Genomic DNA, 25,515 nt, shown 5'->3' with positions numbered 1-25,515 from the left:
TATATATATACATATATATACACACATACATATATGTATGTATGTATATGTATATATGTATACATATATTTATGTATATATATGGACATATACATACAAGTGAACATAAACATATTATATGCACATATGTGTTCTATACATAGATTGTTGCTTAGAACAGCATCTGGCACTCTGCCGACGTCATGCATGCATTGGCTATCAATGCTAACAATATATATAATCCCTGCAAGCACTCCACATCCTCACATTGCCACAGGGCATCAAAACGAATCGTCTCATAGAAAGGTTGAGGAGGATACAACACTGGACTCAAATCCTGTCTGTGTGATCATGGATGAGTTAACAATAAACTAACAATGAAGATCGGCCCCGTTATCTGGAACTTTGACGTGGGGTTTGGAATATCTTCTTAGGGGTAAGGGATTTGCTAATAAAGTTCGCATCTGTGTAGTGTCCAGCCTCTGATAGACACTGGGTAAGCGACAGCTGCAACTTCACCGTTATTCCTGAACGAGTGAACTGTGGGCAGGAGACCCTCCAGAGCTGGGATGGCATTGGCGAATCTTCAGGAAATCTGCCGGCCACACAAACTGCCGGACCCAGGGCAAGGTGAAAGTGTGAATCCATTGCCTGGGACTCCTGTTCAGTTTCAGGACAGCAACATTAGACAGCTTCTGCAAGCACGGGTGGGCACTCCTGAGTACACAGGTTGGTTCCTCCTGTGTGAAGTCACCAGGGCTGGTTCCAGACAATAGTTCCCAGCTTCTGTCGTAAACAGTTGTCTGAGTCCAGACATCTCAAGGACAAGTTCACCATCTGGCTGGGAGGGTCAAACAAGTTCATGTTCCGAGGCCTAGGAAGGAACGCCTATCCGACATCTCCAAATGTTTTCTTAATTGTCTGTTAATCAGTAAAGAATATAGAAATCGCTGCTATCTAAACAAAGATGCATGCGTTTTAAAAATACATAGCCAATTGCCCGTTACGTCCTAATTAACTGCATGCAGCTGGCCCCACTCCTTTGTCCCTTGAGCCCCCGGAGCTCCGGTCCTAATGTCTAGGAGAATGAATGCGTTAAGGACCTTGAAGCCAGGTGTACTGGATACAGCCCAGTCTCCAGCGGACATTCCCTTCTTAACACATAATATCAGAGTACAATTGGGTAACACTGCAGCTCCCCCCCAGCACCCCCTGGCTTTGTGTCCCCATCCTTTTAAAATGTTGTACAATCTCCCTTCAGGGATGTGGTTTAGAACCGGAACTGGCCTCCTCCCTGAGAGCTCAGGAAAAAAAAAGCTTCCGTATCTGAAGTGAGTTTTCTCGGCTTCCACCCCAAACCCAGCCTTTTGACTAAAGAACACTGGGGTAGCTGTGGCGGACTGCAATCTCGGCCTTCTTTCTTCGGGTTCACTTACACTGGTAGATCCCCACCCTGGACTTTGAAGGTGTTTCCAGTACTTGCTCGGCAGGAGGGAATGGTTAGGTTTGCCCTCTTGGGTGCCTGCCCCTTGACATAGGAGGAGCACATCTTCTGTGCCCAGTATCCAAAGGAAGATGAGAGATGTTTGGGGCAGAGATAGATCCACCCCACAGCCGCAGTCACACACAGCCTACGCCAGCCAAGTTCTGCAGAACTCGGGAGCAGGATGGCAACGCTGCCGCTTCTCAAGTCATTTGTCAAGCGGAACACCGTGACAGAAGCTGACTAGCGAAATATCTTGAAGTACACCCTTCACCGGATGTATTACTTTCTGAATGGCTACCCTAAACCAGACAGTCTCGGAGTGCTTAAAAATGAAACACAGGATTGTACACACACACACACACACACACACACACACACACAGACACAGTGGTGTAAACATCTAAAAGGAATAGTAGATCAGTGTCTCTGTTACACTGAACGAACATTACAGTTCTTCGGTCACTACTGAGTAACACACTCAGGACTGTGGTACTAACAGTCACAATCATGATGTAGCACTGGAAATGCCAGCCTCAGGCCGAGGCAGCATTCTGATCTTGGCCCAAGCCAGAGGCTTCTCTTTGATGCCCCCAAACCAGGCCTGCAGAGGCAAGAAGGCTGGTTAGGAGTCCTGCAAGGAGACACGTTCCCTGCATGACGCGTTCCCTGCATGGTCAGTCCTAAGGTGATTTGCATCGACCTCCTCTGGACTCCGGTATGACTGTCTTGTAGACATTCTCGGGGTTGCTCTGGGGACACCATGAACCACAGGCTCCAGTGCCACCAACTTCCTTGACTTGTGTCCACACTTCTCCATTTGGGTTATACTTCCTCTTCCTGGACTCTAGGTCATCAGTGGATCCTCTCACTCCCTTAAGCTGAGGTCAATCTCCCACCTAGACGAATCTCATGACAGAATCCATACTGACATTCTACCCCTAGTAGCCAGAGGGAGTTCATAGAACTCAGTTGCCTCTAAGCCTCTTGCATTGGATGACCCCAGGGTCACAGGTTATGATGGCTATTCTTAGCTGCCAGCTTGACCACACCTGGAATTAACTAAAACTCAAAACTGGCTGGACATACCTGTGAGGAATTTTTTCCTTAATTAAATCATTCGAAGTGGGAAGATGTAGTTCTAATCCAACTCTTTGAGGTGGGAAGGCCCACCTTTAATCTGCCACGTCTTCTGCTGGAAGCCTATATAAAAGGCGCGGGAGGAGACAGTAGCTGTCAAGGAGCCTACTCCTCTGAGATTCTAGTGTATACTGAAGACCAGCTAAGACATCCAACCTCGTGGACTGAACAACTACTGGATTCTCAGACCTTATGTTCATAGGCAGCCATTGTTAGACTAGCTGGACCATAGCCTTTAAGTCATTCTAATAAATCTTGTATATATATACATATATATATGTATATATATACATACACACACATATGTATATATATATGTACATACATATATACACATATATATCATACAGATCTCTCCACATATATAATTTCATATATATAATCTCCATAAAGAGATTCCGATCCATTCTATAAGTTCTGTCACTCTAGAGAACCCAAACTAATCGCAGTTTGTCAGAACCTATGTTTCAGGACCTTATTTAGTGTGCTCCACCACCATGGTGCCATAGAGACCTTTGTTATGGTCTACTTCACACCTTTTCTCTGGAAGTGGGGTAACAGAGAATCAACCTCCTTGCTCTGTATCAGATAGGGTTCAAATAAGAAACCAGAAACCTTTTAATCAATTAAAACCTTATTTTAATCAGAAAGACAATGGAGTGAATGCTTCTGGCCAGCCCTGTGCCATGCTTAATGCCACATCGATGCCAGAAGACATCTGTGTCCTGGGCTTGCTGAGGAGACCAGAGCTCCATGCTATAATTCCTGGACTCTTCCCTTGGGTGTTTTTAATCTTTTCCCACAGTAAACCACAGCCATGACTGTAATAGATATCACCGCAAGGCCTTCTAGAGGCTTCTAGAACCCCACAACTGGGATTTGAGGACCCTTCTAAACCCCCAGCTAGAGCTGAGAGAGGGTATCAGGGTCCCTGTCCCTGTAGGTTTGCAGCTGACACACTCGCTTAGGCAATAGATGCTGGACCAATTCTTAGACAGGCCAGAAGATAAGAGTCCAGTTTGACAGCCCTCGCCTACCCCAGGAGCTCATGCTTATTTCATTGTCATAATTCCAAAGATCACAGAGCCCCGCCACTGCTTGAAGTCCAAAGGCTGTGGTCACCAACCACAGGCATCTGTAAGCCTTTGTGTCCTGAGCTTGAGTTGCCCGGAGATGACACTGGCCAGAGAACAGAATTCCATGGAAACTCCATGTTGGCCAGAGCTTCCCTGCTGTTACCACAATGAGGGGGAAAGAAGGATTTAATTTGCACTGGGGCTTCCAAACTTAGTTCCAGGATATCTTATCCGCCAGGAGTGAACTGTAGTAGTCAGAGCTCTGTAAGCAGAAGGGGTAGAAGTAGATTCAAGACTTCCTGAACAAGAGAGAATAGATGTCATGGACCAGCCCACAGATGCATAGGAAGGGACAGGTCTCACAGTTCCACTTTCTAATCTTTAACTACCCCATGCCTACTGTGGAGGAAGGTTTGGGATATGGGGCTAGGTTTGGAAGGACTGTGTGATAAATTCCACATGTGGTCCTTTTCCTTAGAGTGGCACAAGTTGCTATGTGAGTTTCAGCCTGGGATGGTCTGAGTAAGAACTGTTACTCCATAGGTTCCAGTATTTGAACACTCGGCTAGATCTGTTTGGGGAGCTTTAGATGGTTGATATGGCTGTTGAAGCACATCACTGGGTGTGATCTTTGAGCTCCCAGATTCCTGCTGTGACTGCCATATTTACCGCTTGCTGTCATGCCTCCGCCATGATGAACCATATCCCTCTGGAACCATAATCCAAAATAAATTCTTCTGTGAGTCCCCTTGGTCATGGTATTTTATCACAATGGACAGAAGCCTAAGGCAAGCCCCGGGTATCTGTTTACATTGCGTTAGATCTAGGATAACCAAGACAGCAGCAAATGCCTGGGCTGAAGAAGAGATGAGAGAATCCGAGTTTTGCCCCCAAGTTTGTCTTTGAGAAAAATAGAGGTGACTGAAGACCCTGATATTCAGGCAGGACCACAGGCAAGGTCTCCCTTTAATACCCCTATTTAACAAATCTGAAATTACTAGAACAATCCAATGAGAAGATAAATACTCATGTGCTTAAAAGATACCTGGCTCACATAGTAAGTTAATGGTAGAAATCTCTAGATATTTACCACTTACCACTTGTCAAAACAGAAATCCCAACGTGTTAGGAACAATCATTAGTTGAATGCCAATTACGAATGCCAGGAGACTACCTCAGAAACATTTGTGGAAAGCTCCAGAGAATTGTAATTTGCCTTACACACTGTTTCTATGGGAGTCTTTTTTTGTACAATAAGACTGAGCTGTAAATTATGGGTATGGTGTTGCTCGGTGAATTCTTTCCAGGGCCTGACAGGAGCATTTCCTGTCTTCTTCGGATGCTCATCTCTCTGAAAGAGTCTGTTACCGGTGTGTATTGCTTTTCTCTTAGTAGGCAATATCCCTACGGAGTAGCCTTGACCAATAGAGATATTAATCACCTATACCATCAAGAAGTCTGCAGACACGTGGTGCTGCAGCTTGCTTAATTCTATGTGCTGAAGTCACCAAGAGCCAGTTGCTTTCTGTTCCTTGCTATCCGCAGTGTCAGCCCGGATCCCACAAAGTGGAAGATGGGTTCCAATCCCCAGACCCATCATGATCTCGTCAGAAGGAGAAGACAACTCTTTGTGTCAGAAAATCTTTCCCTGGTGGTCCATAGAAGGTTCTCCTTGTTAGTTCTTTAAATCAAGACTGGATCACGAGTGCATTCGGTGGCAAGGAATTCTGTTGGTGTGTTAGGCTACCACACACACACACACACACACACACACACACACACACACTCTCTCTCAATCAGACTGGATGGAGATTGAGAGAGAATCTTGGTTCAGTTGTATGTCTCCCATCACAGGCAACTGCTCCTTCCAGCAGCATGGCCCATGCTCTGCGCACAATGGGGATTCAGCAAATGGAAAGCTAAGAACTGAGGCATCTGAGTGCCAGCAGGGGTGCTCAGCCTCCCCTCGGTTTCCTGAGGAGTATATCTGACTTTAGTGTAGAAGGCTCCTTAGGTCAAGATCCAGACCTTACATTCCTGATAGCTGGTGATGCTGAACCAGGAGAGTTTCCAGGTCTACTACGCTCTTGTTCTCAAGCCATTCAAGGGACTGGCTTGCCCGGACAGGAGAAGCTCAGAGATCTCTGCAGAAGAGTTACCGACACATCAAAATTGACCCTGCTGAGACAGGAGCCTCGACCACAGATCTGGAGATAGAAGGACTTTGTTGGCATTGCGGGGACGTGGAGGGGAACGCTCCGAAGTTAAAAACGGGTGCTTCACACAGGCCCTTCGGAAGAGCTAAGTCCAAATGGCTTTCAAGAGGAGAGAACAGTAGTCCAGAAGTAAAGTCAGTGGGCCTCCTCCCCGACAGAGACACAAAGACAAGGGGCATTGCCTCGCCCTTCAAGATGGCAGTAGGGGCTCACTAAAACAGCCCAGCCTCTCCAACTTGCAGTGGTTAAAAAAATCTCATTTAACTGAGGGCCTTTGACAAGCATTCTTCCCATGTAGGTCCAAGGTCTTCCAGGAAGCCAGAGAGAAGTTGGGACTTCACTAGGACCTCATCAAACAAGGAGATCACAAAGGAATTCTTCCCCCCCCCCCCCCCCCCGCCCCCACAGACTCTGGGGTAAATGCCACCGAGGAAGAGCCACCCCTAGAGGGCAGCAGACCATTTGAGCTGAAGGGATTAAAAAAAAAAAAAAAAAAACAAGAGCTGCTTTAAACCCAGGGAAACCAATGCCTCAGAGAGATGCGCACAGGTTCTGCGGCTCATTGGAGATGCGAACGAGCCGGCTTTCCACTCCTAATTAGCTACATAATCTTAGGCAGGTCGGTAAACATTAGAACGCTAGCCTCTTCACCGGAAAATGGAATTTATAGTGTTGACTGCGCAGGGCCACCTCGAGCATCAGATGAGAAAAGTGGGTGGTCCTTCCTGGAACAGGAAGTCTCCGTGGCTGCCCCACTCACATATCTTCCTTAAGGGTCTCTGGGGCAGCAAGGAGCTGGGAACACCAGCTCTATTTCCTTTTCTAACACAAATGCAGCTCAGGATGAAGAGCTAGGCAGGGGTTCCCATGAATGAATCCTGACCTCCAGGGAATGACATAGGCCAGGGTCTGGAGGTAGGGTGAGGTGTTGTAGAGAGCCCTTCTGGGGACCCACTGCGGCCCCATCCCACCCTATTTCTTCAGCCTGCTCTCTTGGAACTATCCATTCTTTGACCCCCACAAGGAGGCCACAGCTTGAGAAGATGGTAGTAACTATGGCCACATCTGGGATTCAGTTTTCTGTCTCTTCCTTCTAATGGCACCCTGGGCCTGCCCCAAAGAGGCTGTGTGACTGCTTCCCGATTCTGTCATTGTCTGATCAGTTCTGGCCCTGGAGGACAAGGGCCACCGTCTCTGCCTCCCTGCCACCTAAGGAGTATCCAAACAAGCCACACCACAGTTCCAAAGACACCGCTCAATTTCTCTTTGGTTCCGAGTACAACAGCGGGTCTCCATAGTAAAGCACAGTCCCACCGTTCATGAGACCCTAGGTTTAGCCCATAGCACTACCAAAGGTTAAAAATGTGTGACTAAATAAGGAAAGCAGTGACCACATAGACCCTTCTGGAAGACTGTCCTTGGGAAAGTCACTGTACATACGGAAGAATCCTTCTGTCCAGGGCTCCTGAGTCCCTTCCATTTACTGGTACCACTGTGGCCATTCTGCAAGACTTCTGAAAATCTTCTCTTTGAATTGGAAGTGTGTCCTGCAGAGGAAGCAAACTTCGAGCACAAAGAGAGGTATCCTGAGCCTGCGGGCATCCCTGGGGCTGCAGCTTGGATTCCTGCTTGTCCCGTTGGACCTCGGCAAGCAGCCTTTTGCCTTCGTATCCTCGGAGTTTGATGTGAAGATGTGATCCCCTCAAGGGGTCTTGTGGGGAACAGCTGAACAGCAGTTCAATTCCTAAGGCATTTGGAAAGCACTACACAAATAACCCCACACATGAGTGAATGGGTTACACGCGTGGGTAAGAGGCTGTGGATGGGTTACACGCGTGTGTAAGAGGCTGTGGACGGCAGGGGCAAAGTCCATTGCTGCAAGCGGGGACACGTGTCTCCACACCGGGAAGCCAAAGCTCCTAAAAGTGGGATGCCTGCCGTGGGCTGAGAATTAAAAGTCAGCCAAGACTCCGCTGCTCCTCGTGTCCCGCCATCACCACATGCAGATAGCAAGAGCTGGATGGATGTGTTCTGAAAGCCAGCAACAGTCAAATCCTCTTAGGATACTCAAATAGCCCTCTTGTGGGGCATCTGTTGTGGCTTCGATTCTCTTGGCTACTACCTTTAAATACTGTGAAAATCAAAGAGATGACTGACCGTTAGTTAGTTTTCAATCTTATCTTGGGTCATTGAGTCCTCATCCATCGATTACCTACTGTCTTAGTTTGAGTTTTACTGCTGTGAATAGCCACCAGGACCAAGGCAACTCTTATAAAGGCAAACATTTAATTGGGACTGGCTTACAGTTTCAGAGGTGCAGTTCATTATCATCATAGTGGGAAGCATGACAGCGTGCAGACAGACATGAGGCTGGATGAGCCAAGAGGTCTACATCTTCCTCCAAAGGCCGCAGGAGACTATACCCCGCTGCCAGCCAGGAAGAGGGTCTGGATCATATTGGCCACACTTGAGCATCATACATGAGACCCAAAGCCCCACCTCCACAATGACACACTTCTAACAAGGCTACATCTCCTCCAGTAAGGCCACACCTCCAAATAGTGCCACTTCTATTCAAACCACCCCACCTGGAGAGACTTCAAAAGGAGGAGTCAGTCTGCCTTCACCTTTCTCTCAGTGTTGAGGTTAGCTAGAGGCTATTTGCATCCAGGCCCGAGGCACACACACTCCCAGCACTTGGCATGGCGGGAGGATCTTTAGTTGAAGGCTAGCCTGGGTTATATAGTCCGAACAGTCAGATACTTCAAACAAACAAACAAACAAAAATATCACACCAAACAAAACAAAACAGAGGTCATTTATAAAGATGCTCAAAGCCAGTCCCAACACACACACACACACACACACACACACACACACACACGCACGCACTCGCGCACACACACACACACACACACACACACACACACACACACCTTCCATTTTGAGATAGAATGTTCTTGAGACAGCTTTAGTCTCGTTGGGGAAGAAGTCAGTAGAATATATGATTGTGTAAAACCACACAGTCTTTTAGTGTGACAAGTTAAATGTTCTGTCTCTGAGCTGAAAGCAGGGTCAACATAAAGTGCCATTCTGGTGACCAGCCAAGCCTGTTCCAACATGGGACAGATGGAGAATACAGACAGGCCAAACCTTTGAGACCAGAGCACAATTTGGCAAAGAAAAAGTATAAATAAAATATAACGGGAATGAAACCCAATAGAACTTCAAATAAGTGTCGCAAGGAAATAAATGGACAATCTTTTACCAGTAAAGTAAAAACTTAGATGAAATAAATAATTTTCTAAATGATTTAATTCACTCCCAGAAACAAAAAGTGGGCTTCTGAGTTAAGGCAGTGTGTGGGTAAAGCGCATCTACTATTCTTCCTTCCATAAGCATCATTAAAACTGCTATCAATCATATTTTTAAATTAAAAAAGAAAAAAGAAGAAGAAAAGCTGGAAATCAGATCTACTGGTCCCTGCCGACTCTGTCATATCCACCAGGCATGATTCTTTCCTGACCTGTTTCCCAGACACCCTCCCTTTGGGGACCACCGCTGAGAGGCATTGAGGGTAGCATCTCCACTGTGCTCCTGGCCGATTGGGCCTGTCATTCCCCATGAGAAAGCTGGACATCACCCCACCCTGACTGCAGTGATCTCCACGCACAGAACACCATACAGACAAGCATGTCAGAACTCATGTCCATTCTTACCAAGCCTCTGACCAGGAGGCCTTCTACTTCTCTCACTCTCTGCGACGCTGGCGCACTGTCCCCTCTCCAGGCAGAGAGGGGTCAAAGTGAGTCACACATGATCCTACTACCTACTGTCTTACCTTCATTATAGCAATGTCAAGCCCAGTGCCCCCTCCATTCCTTTCTTCCTTGGCTAATTTTGGGGAAATCTCAGGCAAATTGATGCCTCAAGCATCTAGACACCTCTGACATCTCCCAACACACTATGCGTATACACACACACACACACATGCACACACAAACACACTCAAATACACACAAACATACATATACACAAACACATAAGCACTAAAACGCACATAAATACACACACACATATACACACACGCACACACACCAGCTTACACCTCCCACTTGGTGCTTCAGTTTCTACTGTGGGTCCCTGCTATTCAGGTAAGTCCTGACTTTTAAATTTTCTACCAAAAAAAAAAAAACCCACAAAAATACTAACAAAAAACAATATCTAATTTGTTTGTATTTACAGTGATCATAATCGGTAGCTTCGACATAAACCCCTCCCTCCTCACACAACTTTTAAAAGTGTAACTGAACCTGCTTTAAAACATTTTCCATTTTTATTTCAAGCAGAGTGCTCAGCCGCTGAATCTCTCAGCAACCTAGCACCGGTCGCTTCCCCTGGGTTGTGAGAAAGGGAACAAAAGGCTGAGCAGAAGTCACCTGGCTTTACCACAACAAAGAACATTGCCATTGTGGTCTAGAATAAGTGCCTTCTGATGTCAAGAAGGCAGAGAGAGAATGTGGCTTTTCTAGGAGGAACACATTTCCAGACTCTCTGTGGGTGAGTTTTGTCTGTAATACCCAGAAGGGGGTGCTTACAACGCGTGTTCTGTGGTCTATCCTGAACCCTGGACTGAATATCCACATATCCTTCCATCCAGTTCCTAGCAACACAGGCCGGCAAAATGCCACTGGTACCCATCTTACAGATGACAAAAATTCTTTCTGCTGCCACTAATATTTCATTTTCATCAGGCTTGAGAGAGATAGACTTCTACTTACCCTGAGAAAGAGTTTTCTGTACCTTCCCCCACACCTCTGCTCTTCATCCCTTGGCTCAGGGTGCAGACTTCCAGAAGGTAGGCCCTCTGCCAAGATGAGCCAGAATCCCAGGGACTAAGGTTCACTGCCCAAGGGTATCAGGACCAGAGACCTAATGGTACTCTGTGCATGTCAGTCACACCTTCCTGTCAAGCTTATGCTAACATTATTGGTTTTGTTAACGATATTGAAAAGAGCTTGCTCCACCTTGAGTGTGCTGGTCCCTGAACTCTGTCAAAAGAGAGACCGCTACTAACCTACAGGATATAGATTCCCCTTTGTGATGGTTTGTATTTGCTTGGCCCAGGGAGTAGCACTATCAGGAGGTGTGGCCTTGTTGGAGTAGGTGTGGCCTTGTTGAGTGGGCATGTCACTGTGAGCATGGGCTTTAAGACCCTCATCCTAGCTGTCTGGAAGCCAGTCTTCCACTAGCAGCTTTCAGATGAAGATGTAGAACTCTCAGCTCCTCCTGCACCATGCCTGCCTGGATGCTGCCATGCTCCCACCTTGATGATAATGAACTGAACCTCTGAACCTGTAAGCCAACCCTAATTAAATATTGTCCATACTCAAAAAACAAACAAAAAAAAATTGTTGTCCATATAAGAGTTGCCTTGGTCATGATGCCTGTTCGCAGCACATGACCCTAACTAAGGTACCCTTCTAGGTTTGGTTATTAGCTCAACGATGCCAAGATAGCCTTTTTTGGCCCTTTTTAGGTTTGCAGCAACCTCTTAGATGTCTGTGAGCCATAGTTCCAAATTCAGTCACAACTGACTGACTCACTGACTTCTTTAGGGTACCCATGTGCTCCATAAAAAGACATCTACATCATTAGTTCTACAGCTCAAGACCTGGTATAGGCTGTGTCTTACCCACATCCACCCACTCCGACCCCGAACTCACCAGCTCTAACCTTCATGCCAGGGCTCTGCTCTTTCTATCTGACTCCGTGGAGCCCTGCTTCTTGGACTCTCTGCCCAGTTCAACCCTTGTGTCTGTTTCCTTTTTGATCATTGGCTAGCATTCCCTTACTCCTCACATTCTTCCCCTAAAGATTCTCAACACCCCCATATGGACCTCTGAAATTGAGAATGGGAAGAGGGTGTGGTCTTCTAGGATAGAGAAAGGGAGGGAACATTAAAGGGTGGACATTTGGCAACTGTTGGTCTTTACAACATGTGACTTATTAATCCCACATTTTATCCCAGAAATAGATTAAAGATTCCTATGAGATTGCATTAAAAAAAAAAAACTTACTATGAGTGAGTAGAAGCTAGAAAAGAAAAAGAAGTAACAAGACACAGAAACTAAAATTCAAGTGCAAAGTGTGCTATGTAGACCCTTCGTTGGGTGTAACCTGTCATGGCGTCTCTAATGTCTCCTTTACACAGTAAGGAAGTAGAGTCTTGGGACTTACAAGAGGCCACCCACCATCATTGCTGTTTTCAGGCTGGGGTATGAAAATGACCAGAGGTTGACCAGTTCATCCAAAGAACAGCTAATAGGTGGCAGGAGAGATTCGAAATTCCATGTTTCTTACTTAGACTCTCTGAAATCCCTCCAATGTCAACTAGGGCTGCAGCCTCTTCCTGAATGCCTGGTCCATCAGCATCCATCAGTGGTCATGGTCACCGTGGCCAAATGGAAAGGACAGAGCTCTGTATTAAAACATAGAGTTGGTGGGTTTAGGGCCAGTGGGTGCTTGTGGGTAAATGGCCACAGCTGCAGCAGCTCTTGAGCTGAAGAGCTGGCAATAATGCAGGCTTTTTATAAGGTGTGGGGGTGCTTTAAAGAGAAATGATCTAACCCAAATGAAGCATGAAGAGAACAGCTGGGCGGTGCGGTCCTGTCTCTCCTGAGACTGAGGGATGCATGTTCTAGCTGTCACTCTGTGCTAGAGCAGAGACCAGTCCACCTCCCACCCAAGGCAGAACCACCAGGCTGAGGAAGAGAAAGATGACCTCTAAGATGACCGTCCACTCCTGTGTGACTGCATGTTCCCTGCTTCACCTCCAAGGGGGCGGATACAACTAACAGGCTCATCATCTGGGGAGATAACATTAGCCTCACTGTTACTTCTTACTAAATAAGTCATTTTAAACTAATTACCATGCACTCTAGAAAGAATTAAGCTCTGGTTGGCTCTTCTGTTCCTGCTGATTATCAAGTCGGCAGAATTCATTAGTCATGTAGATAAACCAGTGGGTTTCTAAGCACTGAGGAGAGAGGAGCTCACACTCGCTCCCTTTCACGGTGGGTTGCTACTGGAAGCCTAAGTACACCGGAGCAAGCACATCTGGGAAAGCTCCAGGCTGCAGTTAGTATGGCTGGGGAATGTGGCTGATCTCACACACCAGGTCCTCCTCAGCATGAGTGCTCCGACAAGGGCAGATAGCCTCCTAGTGGCCCAGACTTTGTCCTTTGCCTCTCTAGTGATCCCAGGGGAAACCTGTAAATTAGCGTGTCAACTGCTTCCCTCTGGACCCAAGAGCATCAAAGGACAATGGAAAGGATGCTCTGAGCAGACACTCCTCTCAGAGTGAGCCCTGTAGGGGGCAACAAGCTGAACAGTGCTGGGCCAGAGCAGTGGGTGGGAGGATAACCACTGTGTGGACTGCCAAGGGCTTAAAGTCTACCCTCTCCCTAACTGACCAAACCTTGGTGCCTCAAAGCATGAATAACTAAATTCTAGGGACTATTTGCTTTATTCTGGGCACTGATCTGAACATGGGAGACATTGGTATCGTCCTGACCACCCAACTCCACGAACTCTCTGCAGTTCCCACTTTCAGACAAGAAAACATAGGGAGCGTGTGTTGGTTTAAAGGAATTGGTCCCCGACAGGAGCAGGGGGCGTGGCATCATTTGATTAGGAGGTGTGGCCTTGTTGGCGGAGGTGTGTCACTGGCAGTGGGCTTTGAGGTTTATGATCTTCAATCTAGTTCCAAAGCCTCACTCTCCTCCTGTGCCTGCTTATCCGTATGTTGAACTCTCAGCTCCTTCTCCAGCACCATGTCTGCCTGTGTACCACCATGCTTCCTGCCATGACCGTAGTGGACTAAACCTCTGAATGGCAAGCCAGCCCCAATTAAATGTTTGTTTGTTTTGATTTGATTTGATTTGTTTGTTTGTTTTTAAGAGTTGCCGCGGTCATTCTGTCTCTTCACAGGATTAGAACACTAAGACAGAAGTTGGTAACAGGAGTGGGGTATTGCTGTGCTAGGCCTGACGGTGCTTCTGTTTGGAAGAATGTGGATTTTAGAAGTTTGGATTAGGAAAGCAGTGGAATGCTAGTAAGAGCATGGAAGACAGTGGTGCTGAAGGAGACTTGAACTGGCGGTGCCTGGGCTCAAGAGGTTTCAGAGGAGAAGGTCAGTATGTGGCCTGGGGGCTGACCTTGTGATATTTTGGTGAAGAATATGGCTGCTTTGTGCCCTTGTCAAAAAAAAAAAAAAATCTGCCTGAGGCTAAATTGAAGAGTTATAAATTAATAGCTTTGGCAGAGGAGATTTCAAGATAGCCTAATATTAACTGTGTCCTGGGGCTATTAGTGGCCACCCTTATGCAGATCTATAATGGAAAGGAGCAAGCTGAGCAAGGAAACATACAGAATGTACAGTTTGAGGAGAAAAGGGACATGAGAAAGTTTAATGGGGTTCAAGAAGATAAACAGAGGGCTGGAGAGATGCCTCAGCGGTTACGAGCACTGACTGCTCTTCCAAAGGACCTGAGTTCAAATCCTAGCAACCACATGGTGGCTCACAACCATCTGCAATGATGTCTGATGCCCTCTCCTGGAGTGTCTTAATAGAGCTATGGTGTACTTGCATATAATAAATAAATAAACCTAAAAAAAAAGAAGATAAACAGATTAAAGAAAAGCCTGATGATAAATAGAATAAAGGTTATGGTGACCTTGGGGCAAGATCCCACCCAGCTAAGCTTGTGCAGAGGAATCAGAGAACATCTTAGAGACAGGCTTGATGTCATACGCCTTTAATCCCAGCACTAGGAAGGCAGACTCTGAATTCAAGATCAGCCTGGTCTACAGAGCAAATTCCAGGACAGCTAAACTTAGGCAGTAAAGAAAACCATTGAAGATAGAAAGCTGATGACGAGGTGACTGAACAAGAGGGACCACATCTCAGCCCCAGCAAGCAGCAGAACTTGTCAGCTTTGGTCACACGGTTCTGGCTTTAGAGTCAAGTATACAAGATAGGGGGTGTGGAGTGTCCCTAAGGAAAGCTGCTGAGGATGAGTATATGGCAGGGATGTCCCTGCATGGAGGCCCAGAGAGGCCATTTTGTGAAGGTGTGAAAGCAAATTCTGAATTTCATTAGAACCCCCAAGATATTGAAGATGCCAGAGCCATAGGATACCTGCCAAGGAGAGCTGCTAACAAGGAGGGGAGCCAGCCCAAAAGAAAGAAGTGTGCTGCAGTCAACAAAGCTGAAAGGAGTTGGAGATCTGAGGAGCGCTTTGACATCAGATTTGGAGATGCAGAGTTTGGAGTTTGCCCAGCTGGTTTTCAGTCTTGGTTTGGCCAGTATTTCCTCCCTATGCTCCCTCCCTCCTGGAACAGCAATGGAGATCCTGTGCCATTGTATGCTGGAAGTATGTGATCTGCTTTTTGGCTTTGGTTTTACAAGGGATTAGAGTTAAGAGATTGCCATGAGTCTCAGAAGAGACTTTGAACTTAGGGCTTTTAAACAATGCTGAGAAGATAGTTAGAGACTATGGGGACTTTGGAAGCTGGACTGAATACGTTTTGCATTGTGATAAGGCTACAAGCCCATGGGGGGTCGGGGAGTGGACTATGGTGGTTTGAATGAAAATGGCCCCCCATAGGGACTGTGACATTATTTGAAAGGATTAGGGCTTGTCACTCTTCACAGCAATAGGACACCGACACCAACTAAGAGAGACAGAAAGGTCAAACACCCAGCTGATCCAGACAGTACAGCTAGTGAGTGCCAAAGTCCGGCTCTGCAGCTGGATGGTTGATCACCTCAGTGACCTTTGCTCTTCACTTGTGTGGATTAGATGGAACGGTGCCTAAACCTTTCCGTAAAAGCCGTGGTACTTAGAAAAGATTCAGCCACTGTTGTGGTTGATGATGCAGAATGCCAGGATGGAAAGGCCAACTGAGAGAAAACCTGGTCTGATGGGACCCTACCATTCAGGTCTCTGATGGGATCCAGGTTCCTCACTTTCTGATGGGACCCCACCATCCTGGTTCCTCACTTTCTGATGGGACCCCACCATCCTGGTTCCTCACTTTCTGATGGGACCCTGCCATCCTGGTTTCTCACTTTCTGAGCTTCCTGTGCTGCCCACCACTTCCCTGCTGAAAGTAGGCATGGCCATGAACTCCACTTCAGAAGTTACACTTTCCATAGTCATGTATGATTTCCCAAACACAGAGTGTCCTGGAGTGCCAGAAGGGACGCCAAGTGCCCGGGCAGGCCAAGTCCTTCACACTCTAGATGTAGAAACTGAGGCCTGCAAAAGTCATCGAGCCAATAAGAACAGAGCCTAGCAGAGAGGCCATCTCCCTGACACTTCATGAATTTCCCTTTTGACCAAAATGCCCCATGCTCTCATTTGCAATGCAGGGGATCAAACCCAAGGACACATTGGTCACACATTATCCAGCACAATCAATGCTCACATTGCACGCTGCATCCCATACATTTGCAAGCTCGTCTCTAATGGTTTCACGAGCAAAACAAAACAATTTATGGATGCCAAATTCTAAATGAATAACCAATACCCCTGAAGTGCACAAAAGAGCCCCAGGCTGCAGGAAGGGGTGCCAAGAGCCAAGGGAAAGGGGGCAGGAGTACAGGAAGAGTTGAGTCTTTCCTAAGGAGAACCCAGGGACCACGAGTCCGTAAGCCGCTGGTCCCAAGGGCAGAGAGCATTGGAGTTATAGAAACACATTTTGGGTAGTCGGTGGGGCATATCCTGGGGTCAGATAATCTCTAATTCTAGTCTGATTGGAGGAAAAGCAGGGAATCCACAAGAAGTGGATGAACATCCTAAACCTGCCAAAGGGAGTGATACCAGGACTGGGGGCCCAGAAAGACCCCACTTTCTCCCCCAAAGCTCAAACAGGATCAGGGGCGAGAGAAAACTGAGCTCAGGGCAGCTAGACCTGGTCCCACTGCTGAATGCAGGGGAGTCCTGAGAGATGCAGTAAAGACAGAGGGGCCTGGGGATGCAGAGGCACACAGAACTCTCTGGAAAGTAAGACAGCTGAGGACACACCCTTTCAGCCCACAGAGGGTTGGCTTTCAGAAACCTATAGGAGACTTCTGGCTGCTTCAGTGAAAGGTCTCGCCCCATTCCAGACTTCAGGAAAGCCAGCCTTGTCCAGCCCTGGAAAAAAAAAAACAGGGTGGTAGTTATAGCTATGGGAAGGAGAGGGGAAATTAGAAGCCAGGAGAAAGAAGTGGACAGGACTCGGTGTTGGGCTAGCCCTGAGGGTGAGGAAGAGAAATGAAGATAGCTACCTGTGGTGGCCAGATGGCAGGACGGTAGTGTTAGGTGGTATAGCAGATAGGGGACAAAAACAGGAATAGGTTCCGCTGGGGACACGAGGAGTTCCAGCCCTACAGACTCTTTCTCTCTGGTTAACCCTCTCTTTCTTCCAGGCTAAAGAACAAACTCAGGGAACTTCAAAGGTAGATTAAAACCTCGAGACAGAACTGAAGCCAGGCAGGAAATGACGTGATGGTGGTGGGCGTGCACCAAGGAGCCTGAGAACAGAAGCCCGAAGTCTATTAGTTACTTCTCTCCCTGCTGCAACCAACTGCTCTACAAAAGTGGCTTGGAAGAGGAGGGGTGTATTTTGGTTCATGGGTTGAGGGCATAGAGTCCATAATGACAAGGAAAACAGGGTGTCGCACCTGGTGGCTGGTGGCTGGTGGCTGGTGGCTGCACTGCACTGCACTGCACTGCACTGCACAGCAGCCGGGGGTACGAGGCTGCTTGCTCACACTTCAGTAATGCAAAAGTAGAGAAAGGAGAATTACCGCTGCTCAGCTGGTATTCGCCTTCCCCGGCTTTGACTCAACCCCCAGCAGACATTCATGGTGGTTCTTCTCCGGAATGTCCATATTTTCTAGAAATGTCCTCAAGACACCACTCAAGGAGTTGACATGGATATTAACTATCAATAAAAAGCAGAGAGAAGCTGAGAATCGGGAAAACCATGATGGAGGGAAATGGGATGGATATGACCCTGACAGCTCACCATGGGGAGGTCACCCGCAGTAAAATTGGGTCCACAAATAACTGAAAGGGGTGAGCAAGAAGCAGAGGCAACGATGGTAAGAAAATGTGACCCAGAGGGCACAAAGTTCCTTCAACTCCACGGACCATATGGGAATAAGGATTTCTATCCCTACATGAGTCCTAAAAAAAAGAAAAAAGAAATATTTTGAGTTATTAGAACATAATTTATAAACCTCAGATTATTATGCCTGCGTTCTCCACATTAGCTGTCTTCTAATGAACTCAAAGAAGATCTTTATCATCATTTTATGACCACAGATTACTAAATAATTAAAAACAAATTCTCAGTTAATAACAGGTCCACCCTTAAGCCGTTGCAGCTGAAAGCAATTGCTGTCCTAGTATTCCTTTATACTCAGTGCCGCAAGAGGCTTTGCTCAGTAGAGTTTGACTCTGCCTCCACAGTGCAGACTGTCCCATACCACTGCTCCCTCGAACCTGGGTTGTGTCCCTGCAGCTGATCCCCTGGTTTCTGGAGTCGCCAGGTGGCCAACACTGTTAAAGGACAAGGGGAACTTTGTCATTCTACCCTGAGCGCTCGAAAGACTTCTGCCCTTGTCTGTTGATGTTGTAGCAAATCAATTGAAACAAAGTAATTTATTATACAAACTTCTCGCTGAGGCTAAGAAATCCAGGAAAGGCACAAGTCCATTCACAAGGGCGCCCGGCTCCCAAGCTTTGTCAGCTCTCCCAGGAGTCCACAGCTAAACAGGACGACAGAGGGTGGTAGACTTCCACAGGAGTTCTCACCAGAAGACACTTCATGGTTCAGAAACCAAAGCATCTTCAAGCCAAAGGCATGATGGGATCTTGCTCCCCGTTCCCATCTCCCTCTTCACTGTTCTTCAGACTGGCTTCATCCGTGTTTATTGTGCAGCCTCAGCCGGCAGCACTCATCCGAACAACAAGCAGCATGTTCCTTGTGTTTTCCATGCCATTCATTCAAATGTCATAATTTCAAAGTTGCCTTTCCAGAACTTTCTATTTAAAAGTGAACACTTACACATACACACATACTCTCCTTATCTCCTTCCCTACCCATGATTTAATTCTTCTTATGATATGTAATATGCGTATGTGTGTGTGCTCGCATGTGTGCATACGTGGTGTGTGTGTGTATCCCTTCTCCCCTGGGTTCCTGGTCACTGGCCCATGAGGATGAGGGGAGCAGAGTCGATGAACAGGGTTTCGGACAACCCATACATAGGAAAGGAAATGACGACATTCCGGGACTAGCGTCTGTGAGACAGATCAACTTCACTGGGGTGAATCAAGGGTTATATAGTTTGGGGGAATCTGGGTAGGAACATCCAGGGTGGGCAAAGGTCAGTGGCTGAAGGCTGTGGTACTGTGATGCCTCCGTGGCATGGGGAGACATTCCTGGAATCTTGGGGGCTTGCTGAAACTGGTTCTTATCTAGAAAAAGGAACCTGAACCCGTAACCTAATATTCTGGGGGTAGAAAGTGTGGGGGTGTCCAGCTCCTCAGCCACAGTTGGAAGAGAAGTCCTGCTGATAGATAGATAGATGGATGGATGGATAGATAGACAGACAGGCAGGCAGACAGACAGACAGACAGACAGACAGACAGATAGATAGACGGATGGATGGATAGATAGACAGGCAGGCAGACGGATAGACAGACAGATAGACAGACAGACAGGCAGACAGACAGACAGATAGAATTTACTCATTTGTTATCTGTTCCCTCAACTTGAATGTGACTCTCCAGAGACAGGGACTCGGGGGCTAGAAAGGACCTAACACCCATGAATGGACAAAAAAATCCAGTAATGGGTTGGATTTGAAACTCATGAGAAGCATTGACAGCTGAAGCTGCTACTGAGAGGGAGACCTGGCTGCATGTGAGACCGACAATAGGAGACACGAGTGGCAGTCAGCCCCACTGCGAGGTCTTTGGCAGCTTCAGCCTCCTTACCACAGAGTTGCATAGCTGCATAGCTGCATAGCTGCTCTCTGCTCAACACCCCAGCTCCATCATCGCCTGAGGTTCAACTGCCTGGGATCTTCGCAATGAGCTCCTAAGCTTTAACAAACCTAGCAATGGCTGGGAAGTAGTGTGTGCCTGTGCTGCCAGGTACTCAAGAGCGACACTCTGGTCTAGACCATGTAGCAAGACCCAGTCAATAATAATATTCCCAACCTTGTGCCGTTGCCCACTGAACTCTGCAGCAGCTACGTCCACGGGACCTCAAGGTTCTCACTATGGCCATTCAGCTGCCACTTAGAACTTTCTACCCCGTTTAAATGTGTCCTATCTTGTCTCTTCTGTTCAAATAACTGATGTGCCCCTCAAAGTACAGAATGGAGTCAGCCCACACTGAGGATGGCACCCAGAGCCTCCCTGCCTGAGCTTCTGCCATGAACCTGGGTCCAGAAGAACAGCTATGGCTCCCTTGACCTCACTGCCTAGGGAGGAAACTCGAGCTTCATATTCTCCACTATCCCGAGCTTCATATTCTCCACTGTCCCGTGGAGCACAGCCCTCCAAACCCAGAGACAGAGCTGGGGTTCCCTACGCTCTCGCGGCTCCTTGCTCACACCTCCTTCTTTACTCCTTTCATCTCTTGAGGCTCCTTGTTTTGATATCTCTTTCCCTTGGTGACACATCCCAAATCAGGCTCCCCGTATTATCTATTCATGACTCTGCTGCCTGGAATACTTCCTAGCACATAGTAGGGACTCAGTAATCTTCACTGAATCTAAGGAACATTTGATAGCCCAGATATGCCCATATGATATGAAACCCCTCATTTTTATGTGCCGTCTAAACATGTAAATCAAAAAAAAAAATCCAGGTGGCACTGCAGAGAGAGAGAGAGAGAAAGAGAGAGAGAGAGAGAGAACACCCAGAGCCTCTGCTTTAATCACCGCCCTGCAGACTGGGGTTTGCAGATGTGAAGTCATGCAGGTCCCCGGCGACTCTTCCCTCCTCCTAATGCCAAGCTATAATTATGTTTGCATTGAGTCTGCATGTTATTATTTACATTTCTGTGCTGGTGTTTGCATAGTTGGCACAATTCCCAAGGAAGCCCTTCCTATCTGAGCCCAGAGGCTGATGCAGAGCTCCCAGAAGGGCTGCTGCGGTCCTCAGAGAGAGGCCTTGCTCCAGGGCCAGAAGGCGTGTTTCAGCCAGGGATCGTCCCGGCTCCATCTGCCTGCTTCCTCTCCTCTCTCGCCCTGGCCTTTCTTCTACCCAACCCCCACCCCCACATCCTGGCAGCATCTATTAGAATCACTTGCACAATAGATAAGGACCCCGTTATAGCTGCTCGTGCTCCCCCCTGTGTAATTAGGAAGTGCACTGTTGCGTAATTCAGAAATTAATTAGCAGTAAACGTTTCAGAGATGCAGGCAGAAGTGGGGACCACTGTGCTCCATCAGCCATGCAGCTGGATTGCTTTCTACTCCTGGGGACATTCTCTACAAAGGAGCACAACTCAGGCCACTAAGGGAGGGCCCTTTCTTCCTTACCCTTGAACTGTAATCACCACAAGCTGGCCACACATCAAGGGGCCTTAGTCATTGCTGGACAGCGACTGTAAAAGGTATTTCTCAGCTACTTGGAAAGCTTTTGGGGGTCCCAGCCAAGAGAGTGGGGAGATAGACATTACCAAGGAACCTGAAGCTTAGAGAATCCTAAAGTAGCCTGCAATAACTTTCTTCTGATGGAGGGAGGAAAAGCCATGTAGCTTAGCATAGGTTAGCTCATGAACAAAGACAGCACGGAAGCAGTTGCCTTCTGGTCCAGGCCGTGCAGCTGGACTATGGTGGCAAGCCTGGAGATACTGTGAATCCTCCAGAAACTCGGGAATTTCCAAGTAGATGTGTCTTCCTGGTCCCTTACCTTCTCTCTGCTACTCCCTCCTCCCCTCTCACCAGTGTCTAAACATACCCAGAAATGTGTGGTGGGTGAGGTTACTGAGTGAATAAAGACCCATCTATCAATTTCCTACCCATGGGGGGGGGGGGCAGGGAGTCGTGGAGCCGTGAGGAGAAGGCCCGGAGCAAGAGTGGGGTCAAGGCATATTCAAACCTGGAAGTCTCACCCTGAGATTGGCAGGAGAATTATACCCTACCTCTGTGGGGGAGGCCTGCGTGTCCTGGCACACGTAGCCTTACATGTAGCCTACCTGTGCCTCTCTTGAGGTAGTGATACTGTAATCTGTTTCAGGTTAAACTTCCTCTCTCCTTATAAGGCCAAGTCCAGCCAGCACCTTCCTGACTACTTGGCTGTCCTTTTACCACCCTTAGGTCATTGTTGGTTTTAATGACTGGGGCGTCTCCACCAGTGTCTCCTCATTGGATAGCGGCCGTACTCACCCGGTGGATTCCACCTGGGCAACTCCCTGGGCAAAGGCTTAGCCTGACACGTGGCCTGTTTAAGAAGTATTTCTTGACAGAATGATTGAGGTGGTGACTGGCTTCTATTCCCTGGTGATGGAAATGGGAACTGGGAGCGAGAGGTAGGGTGTGAGAGTCCAAGGTGTAGACCCATACTAGCACTCATGATGTCCTGGAAGAGAAGCTCCAGCAATCCTCTCCAGCTCTAAGGAGGAATCATTTGACTACAGGATGGTTTAGCCTGGGATTTCAACGGCAGATGATGGCTCTCACCTCACTCCATTCAACAAGCCTGAGATGCAGGCATCTGACCTGAAGCACCCTGGGAAGATCCTGGAGCATTCCCATCTGTTTTCCCTGTTAACTGCCATGTCTTCCCTCCTGAGCTCTCAAAAGCTGCTGAGCTTCAGCAGTGCCTGCCCCTCGCAGCCTGGGATTTTCAGAGCCTCAGAAGACTGGGGGTGCACGGGGGAGTCGTTCTGTGGGAAGTGGGGGCGGGGACCGCTGTGTTCATGCTGCTCAGAGGAGCCCTTGATAAGATAACTCTGAGAAGCCTGCTGCACCTCAGACTCCTCGGGCTTGAAATTAATTCATGGAAGGCAGACAAGCCTCAAAATCAGCAGGAGACTGAAATTCTGCAGCAACGTAACCAGCAGCCACCTCTGAGCTCATGTCTGGCCTCTTAGAACCTGGGCTTCCCACCTGTATCTGCAATGACCCTCCCAATGACCCGGAAAGCATTGTGTTTGCTATCAGCCTACTTTGCAGACAAAGAGACACAAACTGATGGCAAGATATTCCCATCTGCTTGGTTATGTTGGAGTAAATGAAGGGATTACTCATAGAAAATTTCTGCCCAGAAAGACCCTCTTGGGCTCCTTTGCTTTAGCATGAGGAAGAATTCACAGGACTTTAAATCTAGTGTGCTTTATTTTATTTTATTCTATGTTTTTTATTTTTTATTTTTTTATTTTTTTGTTTTTCGAGACAGGGTTTCTCTGTGTAGCTCTGGCTGTCCTGGAACTCACTTTGTAGACCAGGCTGGCCTCGAACTCAGAAATCCGCCTGCCTCTGCCTCCCAAGTGCTGGAATTAAAGGCGTGCGCCACCACCGCCCGGCTATTTTTTTTTATTTTTTATGATATCCCTTCCCATGTGTCCAAGGACAGCTCGCCTTGTGCTTGGTGGCTTTGAGGGAGGTGCCTGTAGCATGTACTCAGCTGGAGGAGCATGGCTTCTGGGTGTTCTGTTTTGTTTGTGCTGCCGGAGATGGGACCCTGACCCCAGCCCTCCACCCCTGAACGCTGCCCAGCTCAGGCTGAAATTGTCTGAAAGCTTAGGGGTTGGGGGTGGTGGTGGTGGTAAAGGGGTGGGAAGGAAAGAGGAGATTTTAGAAGCTAGGAAGGATATGCTGCCAGTAGGACCTGTTTTCCATCCCCGGAGTAGAAAAAGAGAAAGAGTGAGAAAGCAAGACTGCGCATGGGCGCTGGACTAGCTGTGGGCGCTGGGCAGGGACTTTTAGCCTAGACAGTCCCGCAGGCATCAGGCTTAGAAGATAGAGACCTCCTCCAAGGATAGGCGAGCTTGGACAGCCTCCCCGTCTGAGTGAAAATGAGAGATGCTTGCCCACTCTGTTGGGTCTTGTAAAGCACACTGTGCACCCCTCCCCCGGGGGAGGGGAGGGGCAGATGGAATGGGAACCCCGCCTGAGATTTAATTAGACCGAGAAACAAACATGTCGGCCCAATTCACAGCATTCTTTTAAAACTCCAGTTATTCCTTGCTCACTCAATGGCATGAGAAAAAGGAAAACGTTATTTTCTTCCTTTTATTCTGCAGATTAAAAAGTATACCACGAGGGAGTGTTTGAATCTCCACCCGAATGAACCGACTGTAAAAAAGAAATCGATGCTAATGTCAATCAATGACATTTGAATGGAGATCTGTTACTAAAGGTGATTAAAGAGTTATTAATTTTGTTGCGTTTTGACCAGGGGCTGCGGCTGTACAGTAAAGTGTCTTTTCACAGGGAAAGCGTATAATAAAGTAAAATGTCAGATAGCTGACATTTTACTCTAGCAAAAATTTTGTCTTCAGCACAAGAAAAAAGCCCAACAGATATGGAAAACATTAAAAATTGTTCAGTGTATTTGTATCTGGGGCTTTGGTATACTGTTTGAATTTTATTTATATTACACTTCTATAAATATATAAATGATGGTACTTTATAAGTTAATTTCTATAGAAAATAATGTATAGGAAGCTGGACATGGAGATATACATGTATGATAATGTACAGGAAGCTGTACATGGTGATTCACATGTATAGGAATGTATAGGGAGCTGTACATGATAATATCCATGTATAATAATATATAGGAAGGTGTACATGATAATATACATGTATAATGATGTATAGGAGTGAGAGCTGGAGAGGTAGATAGCTCAGTGGTTAAGAGCACTGACTGCTCTTCCAAAGGTCCTGAATTCAAATCCCAGCAATCACATGTTGGCTCACAACCATCTGTAACGGGATCTGATGGCCTCTTCTAGTGTGTCTGAAGACAGCTACAGTGTAGTTACATATAATAAATAAATCTTTAAAAAATAATTATAGGAGCTGTAGATGGTGATACACACATATAATAATGTATACAAAGCTGTACATGGTGACACACATGTATAATAATGTATACAAAGCTGTACATGGTGATACACATGTATAGTAATGTATACAAAGCTGTACATGGTGACACACATGTATAACCCTGGCACTTAGGATGTGCACAGGACGATAAGTGACATTGAAGCCACATGGGGAGACTTGTCTCGAAGGAAATGGCTAGGGATGCAAGCAAGTAGAGCGTCTGCCTAGCATGAGGACCCATCCCAAGTACCTCAGGAAGAGAGACGGAGGCAGGCAGGGAAGGGGGAAAGAGAAAGTGAAGGAAGAAGAGAATGAGAAGAGAGGAGAAGGGGAAGGAAAGGAGATTGGCTGGTGGCACAGCTGAATGACAGAGAATGTACTTGTTAAGAATGAGGTTTTGGGGCAGTGGTAACACACGCCTTTAATCCCAGCACTTGGGAGGCAAAGGCAGGCAGATCTCTGAGTTTGAGGCCAGCCTGGTCTACAGAG

The sequence above is a fragment of the Mastomys coucha genome, unplaced genomic scaffold (genome assembly GCF_008632895.1).
Source record: "Mastomys coucha isolate ucsf_1 unplaced genomic scaffold, UCSF_Mcou_1 pScaffold1, whole genome shotgun sequence".
Lineage (NCBI taxonomy): Eukaryota > Metazoa > Chordata > Mammalia > Rodentia > Muridae > Mastomys > Mastomys coucha.
Note: the sequence above shows the minus strand (reverse complement) of the source record.